Here is an 8,121-nt window from a genome sequence, read left to right as displayed (position 1 = left end):
CCATTTTTAATTTAGTTTTATTATAGATTATATGACTTACAGTGATTATTTTGTAATATTTTGATGAGTGTATACTATTTGCTTTTAAAATTATAATCTTTGATATTATCAAAAGGATTATGAAATACTAACAAGATACCTCGTTTCACCGAGGTGGTGGTCATGTGTTACTGTTACTCAAAAACTGTAAATATTATTCCCAAAATAAATTTATGAGATACAAAATGTAATTTTTATGTATACAGGAGGGACATTTTAAAATTATTGAGAGGGAATTGTTCATAAATATTTCATGTTAAAAGATAGAATATGTTTCAGTATGGTTTAACAATACATGTTTTATTACAAGCAGTTCTGCTGTTATATTGTCAACTTAATGAGAATATGTAAAACAGATGTTTCACTTTACGCATACTGGTTTCAACAGTTATTCATTTTTCAAATTATTTTATGCTAAAATCAAAAATTGAAAATTGAAACCAATACATACACAATACCTTCTTCAGATGTTAAGAACGGAATACTATAACTTAAAAGTTAGATACAAACAAGGTAAATGCATTAAATCAATAGAGATAAAGTACATAAAGATAATAGGGAACACTCCCTATTATCACTTTATCTAAATAGACTGATAAATATATATACATATATTAATCAGTCTATTTCAGAAAATGGGTGGTACTAAAATTTAGATTCAAAGCTTATCTTAACATTTATAAGTTTAATAACAATGAACAGTGAATTGATCATTTAAAAGTAAATTAGAATTTGTAAGTTTATTAATTTTTATTAACGCAAAAATTTTCAGTTCTAAACTTTTGTTCTTAACTTGGAGTACTTTGAAATTATCATTAAAAAGATGATTTTCATCAGTTACATTGACAGCCGTAGTAAGAATCCCTATTGTTATTGATAAAATAAGGTTTGTGGTCCATTATACATTTCACAAAAGAATCTACCTGTCAGTTCAATACAAACTTTATCATGAACCGCATTTAAGTTTTAAACTTCTGATTTTTTAAGTTGTATCAGTTTTATTTTTGTTATTCGTAATGAATTTACATAGTGAATTATTATATTTGAACACAATATCAAAATCTCTATTTCTGAAATATTTATTAATTTTCTTTATGGATTTACCTATATTAGTAATTGTGTGAAATTTGTTGGAGTGATTTACTAGAAGAAGGAAAATCATTGTTAATTGCCATTTTGTGTAATATATACTGAAGTTTTGATCAATTAGACTCATTTGGTAACCGTTATTTACAGCTATTTGTCTTATTATTAAGTTCTTTCTCAAAATTATCGTCTTAGATCGGTATATTTAACAATCTATGAATATAACAGTTGAAAGCTACCAATTTATTTGCAAATGGATATAATGATGTACTATGAATAACAGTAACTTCTGATCATAAATTTTCACCAAGTAAAGGCATCATCCACAGATTATTTTAGGCTAATTGCAAGCATGTAAAATTTTTATGACAAAGGGTGTTGGTGGATGCCGTAAGACCCCAAACCTTATTGATGCCAATGAGATTTTGACATATTAAAAAATAGTGATTTTGAAAAAGAATGTTTAGAATGTAAAAATTATTGAGTTATAATTTGACAGCAGGAAGTAATTGATTTTAATCAATTGAAGGCTTGAGTTGGCAATGAATCCCTTAATCCCTTTGATATCATTGAGATTATTATGATGCATTTTGAAATTAAGGTTTAAATATTCTAAAAGTTTTATTATTAGATGAAGGGATTCAAGATAATAAAGAGTACCTAGATGGGCAACATGACTAACTTTTAGCATCATAAACTTTTTATTAACTTAATCCAAGAGACATGATAGTTTGAAAAAGAAGGAACTGAATCTACAGACAATTTTAAAGTAAAGGGAGCTAGAAACTCTTGGAGGGCAAATAGGACTAAACCTCAAAATAAAATTGTTTTTATTTTTAGAACATGGAATACATTTTTATAAAGAATGGTTCCAGTTTTTGCAATAAATGTCTACTAATTGAGGGAACTACAGATTATAAGCCGTTTAGAAGCCAAAAGAGCATAAACTTCTTCTCCTAATATTTAACTTTTTTAAAAGTAGAATATGTTTTGAAAAAAACAATTTGAATATTTCAATTTTTGTTAATTTAAGGATGGGAACCCAGAGGTTCAAGGATAACAAGGGAACCTCTCCTTCATCCCATTGGAATCTTTATCTTTTCTAAAGGAATAACACATTTTGAAATAAAATTCTACCTTCATATTAAGTGCATCTATAATTCTATATTGAGAAAATTCTATACTTTTTGATGTTACTGCACTAGAGTTCCACATTCCCATTAAGGAAACAAAAGAGATTTTTTAGTTCAACAATCAATAAATGACTAAAGTTGAGAAGTGAATAAGGTTAAATCTATTTATAAATCAAAAGAATTTTTAATTTGATAATAGTTTTTAAAAATAGATGGAATAAAAATGTAATCTCCTGATTGTGTTTGGATAACCAAGAATTGAAAACTGAAAGAACATTTCATTATTTCTCATTAGTTTAGATATGTAAATGATGTTTTGATACTTCTCATCATATTGAAATTTCATTAAAAGAACATTTTAAAGAACAATTTAGATTCGGAGTAACAGTACAAGGTGAAAAGATAAAGATGCTACGATTTGCTGATGATATAGTAATTCTAGCCGAGAGTAAAAAGGATTTAGAAGAAACAATGAACGGCATAGATGAAGTCCTACGCAAGAACTGTCACATGAAAATAAACAAGAACAAAACAAAAGTAATGAAATGTAGTAGAAATAACAAAGATGGACCACTGAATCTGAAAATAGGAGGAGAAAAGATTATGGAGGTAGAAGAATTTTGTTATTTGGGAAGTAGAATTACTAAAGATGGACAAAGCAGGAGCGATATAAAATGCCGAATAGCACAAGCTAAACGAGCCTTCAGTAAGAAATATAATTTGTATACATCAAAAATTAATTTAAAAGTCAGGAAAAGATTTTTGAAAGTGTATGTTTGGAGTGTCGCTTTATATGGAAGTGAAACTTGGACGATCGGAGAATCTGAGAAGAAAAGATTAGAAGCTTTTGAAATGCGGTGCTATAGGAGAATGTTAAAAATCAGATGGGTGGATAAAGTGACAAACGAAGAGGTATTGCGGCAAATAGATGAAAAGAAGAGACAGACTTATAGGCCACATACTAAGGCATCCTGAAATAGTCGCTTTAATATTGGAAGGACAGGTAGAAGGAAAAAATTGTGTAGGCAGGCCACGTTTGGAATATGTAAAACAAATTGTTAGGGATGTAGGATGTAGAGGGTATACTGAAGTGAAACGACTAGCACTAGATAGGGAATCTTGGAGAGCTGCATCAAACCAGTCAAATGACTGAAGACAAAAAAAAAAAAAATTAAAAGATGTCTCTGAGAAGATGTAGAATCCACCTCTTTGATACTTAGCTGTATTGAAGAGTGTCTGACAACATTGTATACACACTTCCAATACTTATGCCCACCTCAGATGCAATTTCAGTGACAGGTATGCAGCAGTCATCTTTCACAAGGTCTACGAACACCCTGAATGTTATCATCATTGACAGATCCGGGATGGTATTTCTGACTTTTTTTTCAATTCCATCTCGGCAACTTCAAAATTTTTGACCCGATCAAACACTTTACTTTTTAACCAGGTATTATCTTCGAACTGCACCTGGAGTGTATTTAGAATTTCAGAGGATTTGACACTGTTATTGAGAAGAAATTTGTTGCACAATGGATGATTGTACCTCCTGCTCAGACATTCTGCTGACATGGGAACATGACCTACAGGCAAGTCTGACCAGTTGCTCCCCTCCCCCCCAACATATCCAATTTACTATCCGCAGCACCCCATCACATTTACTGTTTTTCCTCAATCCGTGCAGAAAAATTCCAGATCATATTTCATATGTGTTGGTCAACTTTTTTTTATTTCTGCAGTGTTTTTTTATGTTATGCTTTCTGCTTCATGATTTTTTTTTTAATATTTTCATTACAATTATTGATAATTGTTCAAAAATAAAAATTACATTCTGATGAATTTGAGCACAAATTCAGCACTTGAGCAATGTGTTTATAGACAGTGTATATTAAAATATTACAATTTAGACATTTATTAGAAATAGCAAGCCCAGATTTACCCGATAGATATCCCAGCCTGTAGTTAGGTTTGTGTGTGATCACCAAATAAAAAACAAAGTGTATAGACAATTCAACAGACAAAGTTTCCACCCATTGTGCTCCATTAAAGAAATAACTTCTTTCATCAGCAACTAAAAGATGCTGCCTCTATGACACCATGATGGTGGTAGGATAGCTGTTGATATAATTCTCATAATACCTATTTGAGGAAAAGGATGACTGTATGCAGATAAGAAAAGGAAAAGTTCAATCCAATTTATTCTTCTCTCCATTTTAATAAAAAATTGATGTACATATACGATAAAAAGCTTTATATTGTGTGCAACAGTTAACTAAAATATTAATAATTTTATTATTATTATTCATGTGTTTTTTTAATCCAGTAATTTTTTCTTAATCCAGTAACTGTAATCAATTTTGATAACTTGTTATTAGGTGCAAGTTGAACCTGGGAAAAACTTTACCAAGCAATAGAAAAACTTTACTGTTTTTTTTTGTTTTTTTTCAGCAACGTTTTAATAATTACCTTCTTTTGGTTTAATATTAGTATATGAAATCAATATAATTTTTTTTTTCTAAGTACTCGTACTTATTTGTAGTATATTAAAAATTTGAAGTGTAAATATGCCTAAATGTAGATTTCACCTATATAATGCTAGTTAGAAAATTGTAACTGGATATATACAGTTCAAAATTGTAAATTTAGTGTATACATGGGATGCTCACCTGTGATTATGTATTCTTTATTTGTAGACAATTTTTCAACTTATGTAGCATGTTGATTGTTATCATACATTCATGTGTCTTGCAACAGATGTGTTTTTATCAAGTGGAGGTAAGTTTTCTGCTTGATAGTGGGGAGTCATCTCTTTGCAGTAGACGAAAGCAAATGATATGCTCTTCTGTGACTCAGATTAAAGCGCATCTAACCTTGATGTGGTATTTCCCAACCTGCTCGATTCTAGGAACAGCCAAGATCTACTGTTTCGCTAGGCACGAGAGCTCAACACCTTTTCTCAGTTCTAGGTGTACAATTACTTTCAGTCCCTACTCTTGCTCCATGTTATTACCTTGGCTGCGCTTTTTTGTTAATTACTGCTATGATCTATGTCAGTGTAATAAAAAGAACTTAAGTCCAGTTTTTTTGCGAAACAAATTTTATCATATTATAAAATAGCTTTATTCTGGATGCTACGGTTTATATGGATGGCTCTAAAAATGATAATTCTGTTGGGTGTGCTTTATAGATGTTTGGCCTCCCCAACATTACCAGGATTTTCGTTGTGGAGCTGTTTGCTATTAATAAGGCCTTAAGTATAATTAGCCCAACATTTTGACATGTACTTGTTTGTTTGGATTCCATGAGTGCCTTACAGGTGATTAGTGATGTATACTTCAGATTTCCTGTTGTATATGAGATTTTTTTTCAGGGTGAAAAACACTCATGTTATCGTCACCTAGGTATGATATTTGTTGTACAAAAACTGGACAGTTAAAAATTAATCAAAAAACTAAAAACGCGATGTGCAAAAATACATCTTAAAAGTAAAAAGTCTGTTATGCATGTTAAAAGTGAAATAACACAAAGATATATCACATTATATATCTAAAAAAAATTGCAATCCGCATTACAGCAAATGGCATGAATATTTGGAACACTTTACAGTAATTTATATATTATTTATAAACAGACGGCTTTAAGAAATCCTAAAACAGAAGATAAGCTTCACTATCCCTTAGAATGGTTTGCATGTTAGCCCCTAGTTTAAACTTGAGACACAATGCTGCGTAACAGATACAATCAACAAGGATGTGGTGCACTGTCAGACAGCAGTTGCAGCGAGCACAAATTGGTGCTTCTGTTTCAGTCATCCGATATCCACGAAAGCCTACTGTGTCCTATTCATAAATAGCAGATAATAACCTTCTCTCAACAGTTATTTCTGCATGAGGAGCTCCATGGTGAAATAGTGTTTTTAATCGGGTGAAGTTTATTGTTCATGGTAGCATCCCACTCACTTTGCCACACATCATGAACTAAACTCTTCAGGAAACAAGACAAGATCATTAGAAGTAATGCAACCGATTGGTCTTCCCAACATTACCAGTATTTTCGTTGCTGAACTGTATTCCATTAATAAGGGCCTTATATGATTAGCCAAAAATATCAGCATGTTCTTGTTTGCTCAGGTTCCATGAGTACCCTACAGGCGATTAATGACGTGTACTCTAGACACCTTGTTGTCTGTAAAATTCATTGTGTCATTTTGCAAATGAGTAGATGTAATACAGCTTTTGCTGGATTCTCAGCTGTATAGAAATTTCAGGCAGTGAGCATGCTGATAGTGAAACAAAAGAGGCTTGTTTTCAGCCTACTTTTACCAATTGCGTTGCTTCTGGTGATCTTGTCTGTTTCCTGAAGAAGGTGGTGATATCTGATTTGTATCATGATATCTGGAAAGTGAACGGGATGCTACTATGAACAATAAACTTCACCCGATTAAGAACACTGCATCATCGTGGTACTCATCATGCAGAAATGACCGTTGAGAGGAGATTATTATCTGCCATTTACGAATAGGGCACACTAGGTAGGCTCACTCGTAGATATCTGATGGCGCAAACAGATGCACTCCTGTGTTCTCTCTGTGACTGCCAACTAACAGTGCACCACATCCTTGCGGATTGTATCTGTTACACAGTATTGTGTTGCAAATTTAAACTAGGGGCTAACATGCAAACTGTTCTAGGGGATAATGAAATGAAGTTTTCTTTTGTTTTACGATTCCTTAGGGCCAGCCAGTTATATTCAAATATTTGAATTACTATGTTTCAGCTATTTATGCTATTTCCCATAAAGCAGATGGTAATTTTATTATCTTAATCAGATATGATATATTTTTGTTTTTTTTTCAATTTTAGATTATACTACAATATTTTTTTTTTTTCATTTTAAGATGTATTTTAATTCTTTTTAAAGATGTTTTTGTTTTTAATTTTTTTTAATTGTAAATTTTTAACCCTTTGACTACAAGACTTGTAATCAAATTCTCAATCTAAGGGTGGGAATTTTTTTCTTTTTCTTGTTAAATCAGTGTTTTTGCTTATGCATTGACTCGATTTCTTGGCAAAAGTAATTATAAAGACAGAAAATTCAGGAAACCTTCACCACGCACTTGTTACATGGTCTGCCTCACAGTGATTTTACTCCTGTAGTGTAGGCAATAACCGTACATCACATGTTTGTAAATTCATCTTTAATAATATATTGTGAAAATAAGGTAATAACAAGTAATGCATGAAATATTTTAAGAATACATTTTGCTGCTCATAAAACATGAAAAATACGACAATTAAATTCATTAAAATAAATTTATTAATTTTTTTTTATTTGCGATTACTAGTATAATTTACTATTGGTCTATTTATTTACAAAATATTTTTAAAATAATTAAAAAATATTACACTTTATACAATAAAAAATACTAAAAGATTATTATTTGTCAATATTATAATAAAATACAAAAATCTTCCTTCCACAGTAGTGAATTTATTATAAATACCTCAAAATTAAATTTAAAAATGAAGAATTTTAAATAATATTGTTTGAGCACCATCGATGTAAATTTACACGTATTTAAAAATATTAAGTACAGACACATAGACTGTGAGTACGTTCTTATGTACTTACAGTATAAAAAAAATTAAGTCATATATAACTTATGTATAGATATATCTGCTAGAAATTCTGAATTGGTACTGCAATAAGAAAATATATACATTATAAAATAATAACCTTAAAATAATTTTATAAAATGATAAAACTAACCTCAGAGTTATATGGTTGGAAATCAACTGTCTTGTAAAAAATAGTTGAACTCTGGAACGATGTGAAATGTACACAAATCAAACTCCAAATGAAG

Source organism: Lycorma delicatula, chromosome 3 (assembly GCF_047948215.1).
Source record: "Lycorma delicatula isolate Av1 chromosome 3, ASM4794821v1, whole genome shotgun sequence".
In the NCBI taxonomy this organism is placed as follows: domain Eukaryota; kingdom Metazoa; phylum Arthropoda; class Insecta; order Hemiptera; family Fulgoridae; genus Lycorma; species Lycorma delicatula.
This window is presented reverse-complemented; position numbering follows the sequence as displayed.